General features: G+C 39.7%; 1 protein-coding gene across 1 annotated transcript in view; it reads left to right on the top strand.

The window, feature by feature from the left end:
- The window catches only part of aay (phosphoserine phosphatase), a 169,273-nt gene that overhangs the window by 62,376 nt on the left and 87,827 nt on the right, over positions 1–19,070 (top strand). The gene's annotated exons all lie outside the window — the stretch shown is intronic.

Raw genomic sequence — 19,070 nt, 5'->3', positions numbered from 1 at the left:
AATTCCACCGAATTCGAAGTCCACATCGGCAGTGGAGAGACACAATTTCTTACACAAATCCTCAGTGATGTAGCTTGTGTGGGACGCGCAATCAAGGACTGCTCGACAAGCATGTGGACGTCCAAACTTGTCAAAGACGTTGATGGTAGCGGTCAGGAGTAGAACATTGGTGTCCATGAAATCGGTTGCTTGACAGAGCGGTGCAATCAATGTTTGCGACATCGAAGACGAACCATACATATTGGTTGTGGCCGCTGTACTGTTGCCTGGCGTTGAAGCTGCAATCGATTGGAGTGCTTCGTGCAGACGAGTGTGGTGTGGAAGATTACATTTCCGACAATTGCCGGACTGGCAAGGTTCGTCGGAGTGTTGCTTCAGGCAGTTCTCACAGAGGTTCTGCCTACGGATAAAATGGAGTCGGTCATCGGAGCTGACATGAAGAAACTTGCCACACTGATACAGTTGTTTGCACAAAAAACGCACATTAGTGGAGGAGAGAGGTGCCCGGTGGTGATGAGAGCTGTTGGTCCCCTGGTAGAATGTTTGCTTGGAAGTGGCGTGATGAACACCGGTTTCTTCTGGAGAATCGGCTGAACGAATTTCAGTGCGCAGCTTTGAGCATCGATAAACTTCAGGAACTTCTCCAAGGTAACTTGTTCGTCTTTGAGCTCCAACCTTTTTTGACCCCACAACAGCTTACTTTCAGGATCCAGTTTTTCGGCTAGAATGTACAGCAACCATATATCCCTTCCTTCCTGATTCATGGCCTCCAGTGCTCGAATAACTTCATCGGACACATCATGTAGGGAGCGCAAACCGGCAACTGATGGTGACGTCATGAATTGTTGATTCAAGAACTGATGAATGTGCTGTGCAGCGATTTCGAGCGGCTTGTTGTACCTAGCCTTCAGCTTGGCTAGAACGGGAGCATAGTTGGTGTCTTCTATACGAAGGTGCGATATCAGACCGGCGGCTTCTACGACAAGGTTGGTCTTGAGGAAGTAGAGCTTCTGACTATCCTCTAGAGCCATGTTCGTGTGTACCGCACTGTCTAACAGGTCAAAAAAAGAAGACCAGTCGAGGATGTTGCCTTCAAATGTAGCCAGATTCATCCGAGGGAGCTTGATATCGGTGTGTGGAGAAGCATTTTGGGCAATATTCGTTGAACTGCTGCTTGAATTGGCCGCCGTATTGAAACTGCTGGAGATCAGTCGGATGAATTCTGCCTGTTGCTGTGCCAGTTGTAGCATGGCAGCGCCGCCATCTTGTGATGCTGCCTCATTGCGAGTCGAAGAAAAATCGAACCTTTTTCGGAGCTTCAACAAGGTACCTTTCAGGGGAGCGAAATTACCCTCGAATTCGGCCTGATGTTTCAGGATTTCATCAATCTCGTCATCCTTGCAATTATCCACCATTCGCTTGTGAACTGAGAGATAAGCCGTCCAAATTTCTAGAATGTTATCCAGCTCGGTTCCGATGTCAACGTCATCGATATCATCCCTCTTCTGAAGCTTCTGGATATTTTGCGATGCTCGGTATAAACGTGCTTCGAGCGATCTCCTCTCGCGTAGTAGCTTGTCCATGGTGCACACCAAAAAATTCTGAATTTTATTGGCGATGTAAACATCCATGAATGCAAACATTCATACATGTAAACTTCCTTTTCACGTAAACTAGCAGCTTGCAAGAAATGTTGCAAACAAAAGTGGAAAGTTGCATACAATATATGGAAACAAATGGAAAACTGCAGCCATCACTCCCATTCATAAAAGTGGTAATGTTAATGACGTCGAAGATTATCGTGCAATTTCGATTTTGAGTTGCTTTCTTATCGTAACGTTCAACATGTGATATCAGAGAGTCAGCATGGATTTGTCAGGAAGCGGTCAACAACAACCAACCTGATGTGCTACGTTTCTTCTCTTGTGGACAGCCTTGAAAAGCGACAACAGGTCGATGCAGTTTATGTCGACTTTTCTAAAGCATTCGACAAAGCGCCGCATGCACTGGCAGTGGAAAAACTCAAACGCATGGGATTCCCTCAGTGGCTTACTCAATGGATTGAATCGTACTAGTCAGAGCGTTGGGCTTTTGTGGAACCTCATCTGAAACGTTCTCAATTACTTCCGGAGTTCCCCAAGGAAGTCATTTGGGACCATTACTTTTCGTGCTGTTTGTTAACGATCTGTGCGGACTCATCAGATCACCGAAGTACATGTTCGCTGATGACCTGAAATTCTTCCGCCTGATAACCTCCATGGTCGATTGTTGCGCTCTTCAGATGGATATCGACTCGCTTTTTGAATGGTGCTCATTAAACGGAATAAAAGTGAATATTCGTAAATGTAACATCATCTCGTTCAACCGATATAGGACAACTGCCATTATCGATTATAAGATGAACGCTTCAAGTGTCAACCGTGTGTCATCAATCAAGGATCTTGGATTAATACTGGACAGTAAGCTGAAATTCACCGAGCACATTGCAACAACCACCGCCAAAGCATATGTGATACTAGGGTTCATCAAGCGCAACACGCAGCAATTTGAGGATGTATACTGTCTAAAACATTGTATTGTTCGCTAGTGCGTAGCATACTGGAATATGGCGTTCTAGTATGGGCACCGTATCACGTCACGCTTTGCTTTCGCATTGAAAAGATTCAACGTAACTTTGTCCGCTACGCTCTACGACTGTTACCATGGAACGATCCGGTTGTTCTTCCGCCGTACGAGGATCGCTGTGCTTTAATTCGTCTTTCAACATTGGCTGATAGAAGGATTCTTCTGCAACGGCTGTTCATATTCGACATTCTGGACAACAATGTAGATTGTGCTGAACTTCTAGGGAAAATCCAGTTCAATGCACCGACTAGGCAGACGCGACAAAATGACCTTCTCCGTATTCCTCAGCATCGTACAGTCTACGGTCAAAACAATCCACTGGATGTTTGCTGCCGTCGTTTCAACGAATCGCGTGAAGATTATGATTTTAATATTTCAAAAAACATGTTTAAAAATAGGATTAGTTGAACTTTAATTAGACATTAATAATTCTGTCTGTGCGTTTTTATTATACGAAGACAAGTAAATAAATAAAAAAAAAATGCATGACATGTCTCATAAATTCACACTATCTATAATCTAAACTTGTATGATATGTGACGCTCCATTTATGTGCATCATAGTAACGGAAATTTACACTACTTTTTTTAGCTGTGTGGGTACACTTGACGATGATAAATTTCAGTATCACCCACCTTTACCGGGAATGTTCTTTTCAGAGGTGATATTCCAACCTCACTCTTGTACTCACTTTCGCGAATCGCGGCACATTGACGAAAAGTGGATAAACGCACCTTTTTTTTATCACCTACGGCCCGATCCGACTCGAAGGACCAATTTATGGAGTGGCCAGAGCCCGAAAATACGGAAAACCCGGGAAAATCACGATCGGAAGAACGAGTAAAAAACGCGTGCGAATTGCTCCACCGTTTATTCAATTGATGTTTAAAGGGTGATACGGTCAAAATTTGGTCAAGGGAAAATGCGTGTAAATCGGTGAAATCGTTTATTTAAAAAATCAAATTAAATTTCTTTTTCAAGTTCAATTAGTATAAAATTCAGGAAAAATATTCAGTTAGGCTTCCGCTTTTCCAAATCCGAATTGCCGGGCCTTACGCTTGACCCCTGCCATCAGATTTTGTACAGCCACCTTGTCCACCTTCTTCGCCGCAGAAAGCCAGTTTGCCTTGAACTGCTGCTCGCCCTTAGCAGTTTTTTGGTCTTCTTTAGGTTCCGCTTGGCAATAGCCCAGTATTTCTCAATTGGGCGGAGCTCTGGCGTGTTGGGAGGGTTCTTGTCCTTGGGAACCACCTGCACGTTGTTGGCGGCGTACCACTCCATGGCCTTTTTACCGTAATGGCAAGATGCCAAATCCGGCCAAAACAGTACGGAACAACCGTGTTTCTTCAGGAAAGGCAGCAGACGTTTATTCAAACACTCTTTCACGTAAATTTCTTGGTTGACAGTCCCGGAAGCTATGAAAATGCTGCTTTTCAAGCCACAGGTACAGATGGCTTGCCAAACCAAATATTTCTTTGCGAACTTTGACAGTTTCATGTGCTTGAAAACATCTGCTACCTTTCCCCTTCCTTTTGCCGTATAAAACTCCGGTCCCGGAAGCTGCTTGTAGTCGGCTTTGACGTAGGTTTCGTCGTCCATTACCACGCAGTCAAACTTCGTCAGCATCGTCGTGTACAGCCTCCGGGATCGCGCTTTGGCCGTCGTATTTTGTTTATCATCGCGATTTGGAGTCACTACCTTCTTGTAAGTCGATAGTCCGGCTCGTTTTTTGGCTCGATGCACGGTTGTAGACGATACACCCAGCTTATTTGCGGCATCTCGGAGAGAGAGGTTAGGGTTTCGCTTGAAACTACCGGCAACTCTCTTTGTCGTCTCAGCGGCTTCCGGTTTTCGATTTCCCCCCGATCCAGACTTCCTGGCTGTCGACAAACGTTCCCCAAACACTTTAATTACATTTGTAACGGTTGATTTGGCAACTTTTAGCGATTTTGCCAACTTTGCGTGCGAGTAGCTCGGATTTTCGTGATGCGCGAGCAAAATTTTGATACGCTGCTCTTCTTGCTTGGACGGCATTTTGACAACTGAAGAGTGAATTCCAAAATCAAAATAGGAGCAACATTCTACACACACACACCTTCAAAATGAGGGGTGTTCAGGTTTTTTAAATGCAAAATTGAAAGAAATACGTCAAGTTGATATTGACCAAATTTTGACCGTATCACCCTTTATTCTTCCAATTCAATACATTTGGAGTTGGTTATAGGAAAGAGACAACAGTATATGTAAAGAAAAAAGACAAACTTATCGATCAATAGCTGCTACAGGGGATGCTGCAGGGGACAACTGTTCACATCTTAGTTCGTCCAGAGATGTCACTCGAACACTATCATTTCTCGAAACTAATCCCTTTCCCATTCCGAGTGCTCGGTGGACCAGCGACTTGAGACGCGAGCCTTATGCCAGATGACCCTGGCAATACAGTAACAGATGGTGAACATGAGATCGACCACACAAATCAATTTTATCTCCCTCGGAAAACAGGATGACCTCGGAATAGGCGGAATCATGTCAAAACCGACCAATGACGATCTACAGAAGGAAAATGCCGGTGAAGTGCGGAATGAAATACGAAGCGTTAGAGAAAAACTACAATGGATTTCAAAAAAAAGCAATCCATGGCGGCAGACCAGCGGAACATGGTGAGACAGAGCCAATTATTAGTTATAAATTAAATATTCAAAATTAAACTAAATACTCGCTAGGTTTGAAAAGAATATTTTCGAACCTGGAAGTGTGTATGTAATACTAATATCCAATTGATAGAGGTAATACACACATGCGGGGCTTATTGTGAGTGAAAGTAACCTCGGAATGGGTGTGACTCTCCAGACATTCTGAAATGGGTTGCTGGATCTGCAATAGGACTCCCGGACTAAAGCTGTCTACAATGACCATAAATGCGGCATTGTAGAGAGAGAGTTCTTCCATAATAACACTGCTGGTCAGTGGGGATTAGAAGGAATACACAAACACACACATTACATCCATTCCCCTACGCCATTTTAAACTTTTTTGCAAAATTGATCTGTGATCTTGACATTATTACCTAGGGGCAGTGATGCAAAATTTCATGACACTCACTCGACACTCGTCAACGCATCAACCGACTATCGTGGAATTGATGAGCTGTATGTTTTGGTGTAGTTCGTTTTTCACTCGGCTTTTATTCGGCTTCGCACGATTCGCTTCTTTCGTTCGCTCAAACACGTTCGTATTGATGTCATAAAGATTGTTTCAATCAGCGTTTGCATAGGAAATTTAATAAGGATTATAGAATTTCTGTATGAAACCTAAATGTATGATTTTTTTTATTATCATACTGTATACCATGAAAAAGCAGCTTGCCGATGAGTTTTTGCCCGTTTTCAAGTAAGGAGTTACCATAAAAATAGAAAACTGCTGCTGATATTTTCTAGAGACTACAAAAGAATACAATCAAGCGCAATCATCGTGCAAACATAGCTAGGATTTGCTATACTTCATATTTCGCAAACTTGCTTTGAAGTGTTATGACGTCGTGACCATCCTTTCTCGCAATGTTTACCTTTTTCCCTATACCACACCTTGTATAGACTAGAAATACTAGAAGGAGAGATGAGCGGAGAGAATGTTTTGAGCCAAATGAACTGTCAAAATCTGAGCCAAACGAACATTCCCATTAGATTTTTTTCTGAGGATTTCTTATTCATACTAGATTAAATTTGAGAGTATTGCAATCGAACAGAAATTCAATCACCTCTATGTTTCGTGTGCTTCTCAAATTCAACTAGTTTTGACGTAGGACTACGTCTTTGATTTCTATATGGGGGTACACTTTGTGAAAACCGAAAATGGAACATGTAACAAATTAAGAAAGATTTTGAACGTTAATAACTCAGCTGCCCCTGGTCCAATTTCAATAATTTTATCACCAATCGATCAAAAATATAGCTACACATCGATAAAAATGCTTCCGAATGTTGATTTTCAACAAGAAACTATTGAAAAACTGGTAAATGTCCAGCATTGTCCAAAAGCGTCGAATTACCTAACAAATCCACCAATTACCTACATGCTTATGCTGCTTCCCCAGCACAGTCGTCATAGAGTAGTAAGTAGACGAAACAAGTCGAAGTGACATTCGCCTCCGATCCTCGGGCGCGTGCAAATAAGGAGGATGGAATTGCGTAATATTTTGCACGCTCATCGCCATATTCAGAACCAAACGCGAACTCTTCGAGATAACTACCATCCGTCGTCTGGCTCGCTGTGGCGGTGTCTGACGTATCTCCGGTCTGATTTATGAGGTGTGCTGAAGGTGTTCCTGGAAAATGAAATTCGTGATGAAAGACTCCTCCCAAACTACTCATAATGGGAGGAGTCTTTGTAGCTTTTATACCACTTGGTTGCACATCATTCTGCTTTAACCTGAAAAGATATAAAAGAGCGCTGCTGTGTGGCATTAGCTCATTTTCGCTTCGGTCGGCGTGGTGAACAGCAATAGCAGCAGTAGGAAGGTGGTGGCTAGTCCACTCCTTCACACATAACAAGCAACAATTGACTGGTCGTGGCAAAGGAGGAAAAGGTCTGGTAAAGGAGGCGCCAAACGTCATCGAAAAGTTCTTCGAGATAACCGCCATCGGTCGTCTGGCTCGCCGTGGTGGTGTCAAACGTATCTCTGGTCTGATCTACGAGGTGTGCACCTTCATCCTGGTCCGTGATGCTGTCACCTACACTAAACACGCCAAGCGTAAGTGGCCATGGATATCCTCTTCAATAAAACGGCCCTTTTCAGGGCCATCAAGCTTACATCAGTAAAGAGTTAGAACTTATCTGTGCTTGTTTGTCCATATTCAGAACCACAAGCCCCCAACGACCACACAAAATGCTCTCCAGAGTTGTAATCTTGTAACCAAACTTGGAAGCAGGGGTGCAAGTGATTTTGATTGATTCTCTTAATCAACTTTCTCTTTGAAAAAAAAAATATTACAAATTTGGTACGCCTACAATTCAAAAACAGAAAGAGTTGAGATAATAGATAATTGATCAATTAAAAGAACTAAATGCTTTTCACATTTATTCCGTCCACTAGCGGTCCTACGTCAAGCTTCCGTTCGTGCCCCTAGACACAAACCCTTCTACTTTTTTTAAACCAAAAACAATATTCTAACTCTATTGATTAATTGATCTTCGTTGGTTAATGAATGGCACCAAGAAATGTGCAAAATATTGCGATGCAATCAATTAATCATTTTGTTCGACCATTTTCCACAGAGATGGCGCTGTTCCGCTGGTAGGAAGTGATAAAAATCCCCATATATAAATTGAGAGAAGTGGGAATAATTCGCTTTCGGTGCACATTCAGGTCAAAAAAAGTGAACGACAACCTAAAGAAATTAATCAGGGACTTTGTCGTTCAGTTTTGTCGCGGAAATTATTACAATTAAATAAAAATGATTTTTCCCCATACAGTTTTACCTGCTTTACTACCAGTTCCCAGAGAGCCAAAAAATTCAAATTCGAGAGAAAAAAATTGCTCTCACGACCTCAATCTCTCAACATGCCATGTATGTTGTTGACACTCGATTTGTGATTTCCCTTTCTCAGATTACAAAATAGAGTACCTGACACTACAAAACATGTCTGGTACCTCTATGTATGCATTTGCTTTAACATTTAAAGTCCCTTCTGCGCAAAAGACACTTTATGCCCCGCCCCATACATAAAATTCGGCGGGAAACTCTGTGAGGGGTGAGCTATTTTGTGTGCAGAATGTGTAAAAAAGGAGGGACTTCGAATAATAATCTAAATGCATATATAGGGGTACCAGACATGTTTTGCACTGCAGTGTCCTCTGCGAACAATTATAGGAAAACAGATTGTGTCTAGTTTCCGATAGATGTCACCGCAAACAATAGCTGTGACATGGAACATGAATGCAGAAGTTTGATAAAATGATCAATTATTATTTTGCACGTAAATCGAATCAAAAATAAAAGTCATTTGAAATGCTAGCTTCTAGCAAGGGTTGCAAAATAATTTAGGAACAAATCCCTGCTGCCAAATTGTAATTTGTTTTTTCCGTCGTTCTGAGTATTTCTAGTATAGACCAGTTTGGCATTAATGGTCCTTCGCTCATTATCAACTTCTATTCTATTTTCATACTGCCGTACTCTAGCGGAACTATCTAACTACCCTCTTCAGAGTATTTCGTCTACAATGTGAAGTCTGCACAGTGTTTTGTACTAATGCTCGACTCAAGAAAAACATCGCATTTACCGAATATATCAGTGCTAACATTTGAAAACGGCGCAAAAGCCATTTGTAAACAAATGGTTTGTGGGCCCTTTACTCGCTACCCGAAGAACGCCCACGCAAACCAACAGCATCGTCAGGAAGGGGAAAATTTCCCCTACCCGATGTTGCTGTTGTGTCGCGTGGGTGTACTTCAAGTAGTGAGTAAAGGGCGCACAAACCATTTGTTTACAAATGGCTTTTGTGCCGTTTTCAAATGTTAGCACTGATATATTAACACAGGTACATTTTCACTTAGAAACTAGGTAAACTTAAATTTAATTTCCTGTAGGAACAGGTACTCCGCTGCTTACTCGTTGATGTGTCCTAGGTAGTAACTTGAAAAGCCATGTGTGTCCGTTTCCTGTTGAGTAAAGTTGAATTACGTTGTTTGTTGATCTCGAGGCTCTTTGCAACATCCAATTTCCATGGTGTAGATACGGTCCGTAAAATCGTGATGTCCTCCGTCGATAGTTGGTGGTCCTCTGTGAAGATGTGTTCTGCAACCTTTGATTTGAAATCATATGTTAGGCCTTTTTCCTCTTGCTTGTTTGCCTTATTAACCTCCGCTATATGTTCTTTAAATCTAGTTGTTAAAGTTCTCTTGGTTTGTCCTACATATACTTTGTTACAATGATTACAGCTTATTTTATATACACCAGCTTTACCTAAAACATTAACTAGGTCTTTAGGTTAGGTTTAGTTTTCACCAGTAGACATAACCAGTTGAAATCATTGTTAGGGTTCACTAAAGACCCAGTTAATGTTTTAGTTAATGGTACAGGCATCGAAAGCTCTCAATTAATAACTGTGGAAGTGCATCTAGAACACTAAGTTGAGAGCACGCAAGAAGCTAATATGCGATATGCAATAAGCTTGAAATGCGAAGAAGAAGAAGAAGACGTCATACATCCAAAGTGATGAGCTTTCCCCGCGTTTTACGGTACTCGTTTTATGAAATTTGGCTTTATTATTGAGGTACAAGCAAAAGGTTGAAAACTAACACGAAAAAGAGCTGCGTTTGCATAGCTAAATCTTCCCTAAATGACGTAATCATTCTCATTTTTAGCAATCACACGGTCACGCGTATCGTATATCTCGTGTATTTAAATTTCACGAGTATGGTGGAAACGGGTTTACACCACTGACTGGTGATATATAGATTTTGGAAAAAAATCTATCTTCGTAGAGGTCTACCGATTAGACGTTGATCAGAAGCAGTTTCTTGCCTCACCAACAGCAGCAACTACTGCAAACCGAATGCAACGTAGTTCCTAGAAAAAATATGAATCACCATGCGCTTAATTATTTATACCTAATAGTGGTCCCGGAATTAATTTGAATTTAGAGCATTTTGTCACATCTATCAACAATTGGCTAAATTGTAAGCAATGATTATTTGTCGTCAAACAACTGCTATAAGCCGGCGGAGGTGATTTGCATACCTAGTTGTATGACTCACCTCTATTTATGTGCTATTTTTATTTTCCTGGCTTGTTTGCAAAAAAAAAAAAAAACTGCCGGCGTTGAACGTAAGCGGGTGTGATAAGCAGTCGTTAAACTTCGCTTGACTGTAGTACGATCTTCTGAATAATCGAATGTAAAATGAAGAAGACTTACATTCAAACAATTATTTGTCGGAAATTCTACCCCAATCGACTATTTCCAAGTGTGTGCCATAAAACAATTATCCACTTTGCGGAAGCAAACACTGTTCAATAACATTTGATAACATGCAATCAATCTCGCGGTAAGCATGGTAACATCAATAAACAGCGCTCGGGGATCCTGATGAAAGCTGTGCAGCAACAATAGCCTACTATCCACTACTACCGCTGTGCTGTTGACTGAATTGCCACTTTCCTCTGCCGATAAGCAACCGATTGTGGTGGAAACTTTGTCACCCGAGCTTGATTCCACACAATTGGCGTGTCATATCAGCAGTGATGGTTGGGCAACTCGATCATAAACTTATACTGACCAGAATATCCTGTCTTTTTTAAATTTTTGAGTATTACTCATACAATTTTTTGTAGGTGTATACGTTTTTTCCACCATAAGCAGTTATTAAGCTATTATAACCGTGCTTGTTCAATTTCAACTAAATTAACATTCTGTCTGGAAAAAAACGTGACGTGCGTCGTTAATACTACAGCGAAAAATCACGCACATTAAAGTTTGTTTTCGAGGGTGTGCTATGGAACCTCGGCAGATGAGTAAACTTTTATTCAACTTCTAGGAATTCAACTTCCCGTCTGAGTGTTCGTTTTTCAGCCACTGTAAAATGATAAATAAACAATATGAAAAACAAATACAAACAAAGTCGTAGCATGATAATGAAATCTCGTATATATTTTGCATTTTACCTTGCAATTCAACGATCTATTTGTCACATGGATCCATCAATCGAAGGAGACTGCGGTTTTCAATTGAAATTACATCCAGCAGTGGCTTCTACGATAAGGCACGATGCATTTTTGACTAAATTAATCTCTAATCACATGAACAGTTCTTCTCAGAACTAAAATGACCCGGGAGACACGATCGGACAATTTATCACACAGCACCGGAATAACTATTAGGTAGCACAATGTTATTTCAGAAGACGATTTGCGGCGGTATAGAGAGAAACGTGTCATCTTCAACGTGAGGGTGGCTAATTAGACACGATCCGTTTGCACTTGCAAAAACTACGAATGGATTGGAAAACCCCTTAACTTGCTCAGGTGTTGATTCGACTAGTACCGGATCACATCCCTCAAGTATTGGGATGACATAACCTAGTTATTTTTTATCTGTGGAACATGTGTCCACAGATAAGCGAACGTGTTTCAAATCGTAAACAAAATCAATAATCCGTAAATTTCACTTTTTCCAAGAATAACGGCTAGTGCTCTGGACAACTCAAAGTCGAACAAAAACACCTTCTTTTGAAAACGCGGAGTGTGGAATGTGCATTAAACTGCAGTAAATTCCAATCAGCGAAAGCTTTCGAACGTCACTACACTTGTACACTATACATAAGCACTACATTCTTGAATGATTAGTTCCCTCATGGGAACTGCCCAACTCGATGCTGCTACTGATAACAATCAAACGAAGAATGGTAGAATAGAAATGTACTTGAATACCAAGATTTTATTTTCAGCTTAAAGGATGATCGTATTACAAAAACCTATAAATCAGACATTTTGTGTACAAGTTGTACATGGTCTCGTTTCATTTGTATGTACTTCAATATAACATCAAAAAACTAGCTGAGTTTGTAACGGAGTATGAACTACGCTGTGCACGATCTTAAAACAAATATATGGACACATTATGGTCGGCATGTGCTAAATGAAAAAAATATCGCCAAGTTCTCCCATTCAATGTGTAAATCACAGTGTGGTTGATTTGGGGTTGTTCATAAACTACGTATACTACAGTTTTTTTTTTGTATTCTAGACCCCCCTACCGCTACGTTGACAATTCCCAATGGTCCCGAAGCCGTATTTAGGAAGACAAAAATGTTTGCGATGTAGGTTTTGTATACTATTTGGCCAATCTTTTAATATAAGTGAAATCAGTCATTTTCAAAGTCCCGAGGTAGTTTTACGAATCAGACTTGTAATGAGGTTCGACTCGTGTCGTGCGAGGCAGACTTGCCCTTTTGAAGAGTTTGCTTCAACCGGGATCTTAAATCTTTTGTGTACAAGGTGTTCATTTGAATCCTGGCACATATTAAGTTTATGTTTTATGTTTTATGTGGTCAATAATCCAATTAAAGTCTTTAGAAATCCTACTGATGAAAAACCATGAAGAAAGAGGTGTCACACGGCATGATTTTTGTAAAAATGAATTTGTCCCCTACTACAGGTTCCCCCGAGGGCACTCCGGTTGTTTCGGAAGTGGCCAATGTGGTCAATGCTCCATTTAAAGTCTATAGAAAGCCTATTGGTAAAAAACCATGAAGAAAGAGGTGTCACATGGCATGTTTTGAGTGAATGAAAGAACTGACCGCACTCAGAACCCTCCCTCATGACCGATTCCAGGAAAATGGCCATATCTCGGTTGATTCTGAGTCGATTTTAGCTCTTGGTACGTCATTTGCTTTGGAAATGGTTCTATTTTTGGCGTATGAACAAAAAACACAGATTAGTAACGGACAGTCTGAGAAAAACTCATCACAAATTTAGGAATTTAGACATGCCCTCAAGAAACCCGGAATATCTCCGATATCCGGTAACCATGGTAATTTCCATTGCCTCACCATAAAACTTGATTAGTTTTCCAGTCGAATGTTTCTTGAAGATTAAAAATCGAACCATATTCAACGAAGTTTCAATAGTCCAAAGTTGGACAAAATTTTGCTAGTACCCTATATTTCTCACAACCCCTGTATGTACGAAAATGAATCAGATCTCGCCTGCACGTTTCAGTTCCAACACTTCTGAAGTCCTGGCGATATGTTTAAGCCCTGGTTTGGAAAGGGGTTGAAAGCATGGTTTCTTTTTACCTCTATAGTGTTGTGAAAAATATTGTTTTTACTATATGAATATTTACGCTCATTGTTCTCAAAACAAAATAAGTGAATCCTCTTTTTCTACGTTTATCCGTAGGACGAAGAAAATCTAATGCGTTAGGACGGAATTAAAACTCTTAGGACGAATTTAGAATCAAGAAACAGTAGGGGAAATGACGGCTTCGGCATGCCAGACTATTTTCGGCAACGCAAATTGAAACACTATTTTCACTGGATTTTCTTACGAAAACACTTCGCTGAATGCATGCAAACGATTCTTTATGCTTTCAGCTTCAATTTGACTATATTTTTACCACTGAGAAAAAGCAATCTAGCAAGGTTTTCTTGAAATGCATCACCCGCACTACAAATTGTACCTGATTTCGAGTTGCCGATAATAGAACAGCAGATTTACACGCAGTTCAAATGGAACGGTTGCCGAAGAAAAACTGGTTGCCGACAATACTCGCTCTCACTAGAGAAGATTGGAGCTTTGTAAAAGCGTTTCAAAACAGTTTTTGACAATTCTTACGACTGAAATTGTTAGAGCAGCTGGCAGCAAAAGATTGTAAACAAACCAATACTGCATATGTGTGCGTTTCTTAGAGAAAAAGGCTATAGAAAGAACGTCGCTGCTTAGGTTGCCGAGAATACGTAAATTCCCCTATTAGATTTTAAACAATATCACAACAATGTGTATTTCTTTATCAAATCCAACGGTACGTATTGAAAGGTGAATAAATTTAAAAGTCATCTTTGACAGAAATATTCCATTTTTTTTATCAAACCCGTTCAAGGTAAAGCGCGGGTTTTGCTTAGTAGGACGGAAATTAGATCAAAAACCCTATGAGGCAGTTTGTTTGCATTTCGTATGGAGTTCATTCCATAATTTCGCAGCATGTTGATGAAAAGAGCATCTGTAAATCTCTGGCGAGTGTTAAATTTCTTGAGCGAGATGACCTCAAAAATGAAAAGAAACTATTGAAATACTCAGAACCGTCATCTCAGCTTTGCGTAATTTTCAAAAGTGCAACCCAAAACCCCCTTGTGATTGATGCCAATATGTTCAAAGCGAGGAATATTGTTAACATATCTTGAAAACTTGCAAGGTCCTTATCTCATCCACTCGGTTGTCAAAGTGTAGTTAACATATATTGTAACAGCATTAAACGCTAGTTGCAATATTCGAGTATTATTGTAGGAAGAAGATGTATATCCCTCCCCTTGGCTAGTTTTTAACCTGGACGTTGGTGGGCGGGCCTAATCTTATGCTTCATAGTGGAGCGTTGGAGACGGTTGGTTTAGGTCCGGCATTGTTGGCTCATGCCGTGACAGAATAGCGTCATGAGCATGCGATGAGAATTACTGAGCTTCCCCTCTCTGATGAACCATTGCATAAGAGCACCAAAGTTCTAGCCTGAAGTGATAGTATCACACTTGTTACTCCTTTATTTGAAAGCCGCGTTGTAGTACGCTTACGTATAGGCACTGACGTTGGGTGCGATACTGGCGGGTTTTGCCGCAAATCACTCTTATTTTATTTATTTTTATTTATTTGGGTTTGCAAGGGAATTATACTATTGAAATATTTCAGAAAGTGCCCAACGGTGCTCCTTCTATTTGCGTGACAAGCTTTCATTGTTATTTTCATTTAAGCATTACTCAGGGAACAATATTAAACACCACCATGGTATTGTAACTAATCGTATATATGCTTCATTTTGGTTTGGGATAAGTGTTTGAACTATGGCTCGGGATAAGTGTTTGAACTATGGCTCGGGATTTCCACTGTGGCGTGCTTCTATTGTGACATTTCCATACGTAATTTTGTGGGACGACATAGTGGAAACGTGTGAGTATAGTTGGAGCATATACCTTATATAATTTAAAAATCAGCTAGGAAACTAATTTCAAAGTGAAGCATTTTAGTCACTTGAAGGTGTCACCTGGGTCGATCTAAGATATAATAAATATAGATCAAAGTCAAAATTACTAGAAACACGTTAAATTTTAGATTACATAGCAGTTTAGTTACTTAATAAAGCATGAGTTATGATTGATTAGGTAAATTAGAGATTTCAATTATTTATTAAATTAGACTAATGAGATATCATAATCATCAAACGAACTTAAATAAGAAAATGTATACAGCATTAAGTAGATTAACAAAAGAGTTAGGATGCGGGGGGTCCACTTAGGGAGGCAACTAGCCTTTAAAGCAACTGGCAACTAGCCTTTTCATATATTGTCTGTTTATTTGGATGGTTGCTTTAAAATATCAATTTGGTATATATGTGAAAGGATGAATCAGTGGGAGATGAATTTTCGGTTTCTTTACATTTGGCAACACAAATCTAGTACTATTTGTCATTTACTCAAAAACCCCCAATAACCGACCTCTTCAATCCCTTCCTTTTCCCCTGGCGTTCAAGTGGTCCGCATAGACTATTCAGCCATTACCCGTCCTTTATCCTCGGCTTTGGATTGACTTGCGCTCCCATTGCCCCACCAAACGCTGCAAAATGAAAATGAAAAAAAAATATTGTAGGAAGAAGATGAATATAGAACATCAGCATAATTGAATAGCGGAACTAGAAGGCTTGTGTGTGAGTCCATTAAGATTCCTAAATTATTAACAACCTGTTTTTGCGGTATCACCTATCATAATGCAAGAAGCATCTGGAATGTTTTCTGATCGATAGTATGATTGCTTGAGTGTTTGCATTTAATTGTAAGCCGGTCCACTGACAAATTTTTGAAATATCCGAATTAATACAACGTACGATATTTTGTAAATTTTCGATTTTGAGGTATGACTGAACATCATCAGCATAGAGATAGTAAGCACAATAATCTAAATTACTTGGAAGGTCATTGATGAACATGGGAAATGACAGTGGACCCAGAACAGATCCTTGTGGCACACCACTTGTTACATTCAAAAGCTCTGATTTTGAATTTTGGTCTGTGGATCTATAAAGTTCAATGTGTGAATGTAAATATCGAGAAACATTAAATGCTTGTATTTTAAAATTCATTTTGTTCTTTAAATATCCCTAGTAAGAAAATTATTAAATTCTCTGAGCCTTCCAGGTATTTTAAGGAAAAATAAAATTTCCTGAGGATTTCAGGTTTTCCAGGTTTTTGCAGTTAGTAGACACCCTGACTTATACCAACAATCAATACGAAACTAACGATTTTATATTGGCTCACTACTTGACTAACCTATTGGTCCCAAGCAAATCGATTATCGGACCCCATTCTAGTCGAATTTCTAGTACTACACTATGTTTGTTTTGATTTGCTATGAAAGTTTGACAGATAGAATGAGGGATTCGTGGATTTTCCTATGTTTCGAGGGGTGCATCGATTAGCTTGGGACCGAAGATAGTACCAGAGCTGAGCCAAAAAGTTTAGCTCGTGTCATCGGGACCTTCTGGTCTTAGAGTTACCAGAGTTAGTGAAAATAAACATTCTATTGAATCTTTCATTTTAAAGGTTCATATCGTACATAAGTGTTTTTGAGATACTTGTGGAATAAGTGTAAAACATCAAACATTTATTTTCTCTTAGGTCACTTTTTAGTCACTATTTTTACAAGTATAAGTCACTATTTGGTCACTTATTTCTACAAATAATGGTAGTGGTAGTGGTGGTAGTGATTGCTACCAGCCCTGATTATGGAATTCAACATATTGCGTTTGTCCCGTAAGATATGAAGAAACTAAGTTTACAGAAGTTGTATCGAGATAGAATAAGCTACGCAGTTTACGACATAACAATTTATGATTGATAGAATCGAAAGCTTTACTAAAATCCAAAAGAACTAGAACTGTTCGATCACGTTTGTCAAGTGCAGTTTTTCATATCGTTTTCTATTGTAATCAAAGCTGTTGTAGTACTGCAATGTTTACGATACCAGATTGCAAAAGACATAATAACGTATTAGGAATCCGATAATCGTTTAGTTGTTTAATCAGGCGACTTTCAATTTTTTTGGAAATCGCAGGTAGATTGCTAATCGGTCTGTAGTCCTTGTTTATTGGGTTATCGATTTTGCCAATATAGGTACAACAATTGCCATCTTCCAAAGCTGTGGAAATGTTGCAGTTGTTTTAATGTGATTGTATAAGTTCGTTATGGTAGGAAGAATGACAACAAGAGTTTTTTTTTTCAAAACCGTAACTGGTAACTGGTCAAAGCCGATAGAATCACTGGACGCGGAATTAAATTCGGCTTGGACTTCTTCTTTCGTTACATTTCTAAATGAAAAAGAAGCTGACGAGGACCTACCAGCCATAAATCGTTCATCAACAGGCACTTGATTTGACATGAATAACTGATTCAATGATTCGGCAGTGATGTCAGGCACGTCACCACCACCGGCTCTACATTGGGTTTTCGAAAGTCCCAAACGTTTTATATTCTCCCAAAGTTTATTGGAAGAAAAATAAGGGTTAAGGAGACGAGAGAAGTAAGTGTACTTAAATTGTTTCACTACGCGGTTTGAGCTATTTCGCAACCTTGCAAAAGCATTCCATTTGGCTGCACTGGATTTATCTGTTTTCCATTTATCATAAGCTTCAGATCTTTTTTGGAAGAGATTTTTGATGCATGGATTAATCCATTGAGCACTAGGATCAACAGTAGTTTTCATCTTCAACAGAGCATGATCATCAATGACAGAATAAAGCATATCGTTTAAAGTTTGTAATTTTCCATCAACTGAGTTGAAGTAATAAATAGCAGCAAGATTGTACCTTTGTATAGCCCACTTACTATCGGTGTTTATCTTGTGATATTCTCTTGTCCAATACACAGCTGGAGGTTGATGAGGTACCTTAACTCTGTAATCGAAGCAGATCAAATCATGATCGCTAACATCTGCTATAGAAGATTGAAAGATGTTGCGAACGTTAAAAGTTCCGATTTTTAGCAAAAATGTAAATAAGTTGCCGATAACAAACAATTATGCATAATTTCATGCAAATCGGAGAAGGTCGAGTCAAAAAAAAATGTTTGGCCTGAAACTGCTCACTTGTAACGTTTCTTGGGATGTATTTTTAATCAAATTTTTCTGTTTCAATCAAACCGGGAAAACTATTTTATACACCAGAAAAAAAATCTTGGAATTTAAATTCTTCAAACAATGAAACATTTTTGCTGAAGATACGAATAGGTAGGTAGCCCCTAAGTTATCAGATTTTATACAATAGCTTTTTATCCATTGGTTGAATCCAAACACAAGAAAGCAATCAGTGGATTTTTCTTAGCTTAGTTTAAAATCTACAGACTTGTTTATTTATTTATTGTGTCTCTGATGATCGCAACAAAATTGACCCTGGTTTTCGCGGACAGGTGCGTCGTTATCAAATGTTTGAATGATTTTTTGTTTGTTCACGGCCTGCTTGGTTGCTCCGATGGATGATAATGTTAATGCAACCTTGATGATAAATTCAAACGGTGATCAACATAAACCAAATGATTCGAAGCGGTCAGAGGGGGTTTCAAAAACGGCATTCGAGATAAGCAGGCGCGGTGTGGAAGGATAGCAAATGTGACGGTTACACTTGTTTAAAGTGATGTATGACGACGCTGGAACAGGGATGATAGCCACCCACGCAGCAATTGAACGCAAATAGCTTAA

The sequence above is a fragment of the Ochlerotatus camptorhynchus genome, unplaced genomic scaffold (assembly GCF_037179485.1).
Source record: "Ochlerotatus camptorhynchus isolate MF236.1 unplaced genomic scaffold, CSIRO-AGI_Acam_v1.1 ptg000265l, whole genome shotgun sequence".
NCBI lineage: Eukaryota > Metazoa > Arthropoda > Insecta > Diptera > Culicidae > Ochlerotatus > Ochlerotatus camptorhynchus.
The sequence above is the reverse complement of the archived record's forward strand: the minus strand, read 5'-3'. Positions and strand labels throughout refer to the sequence as shown.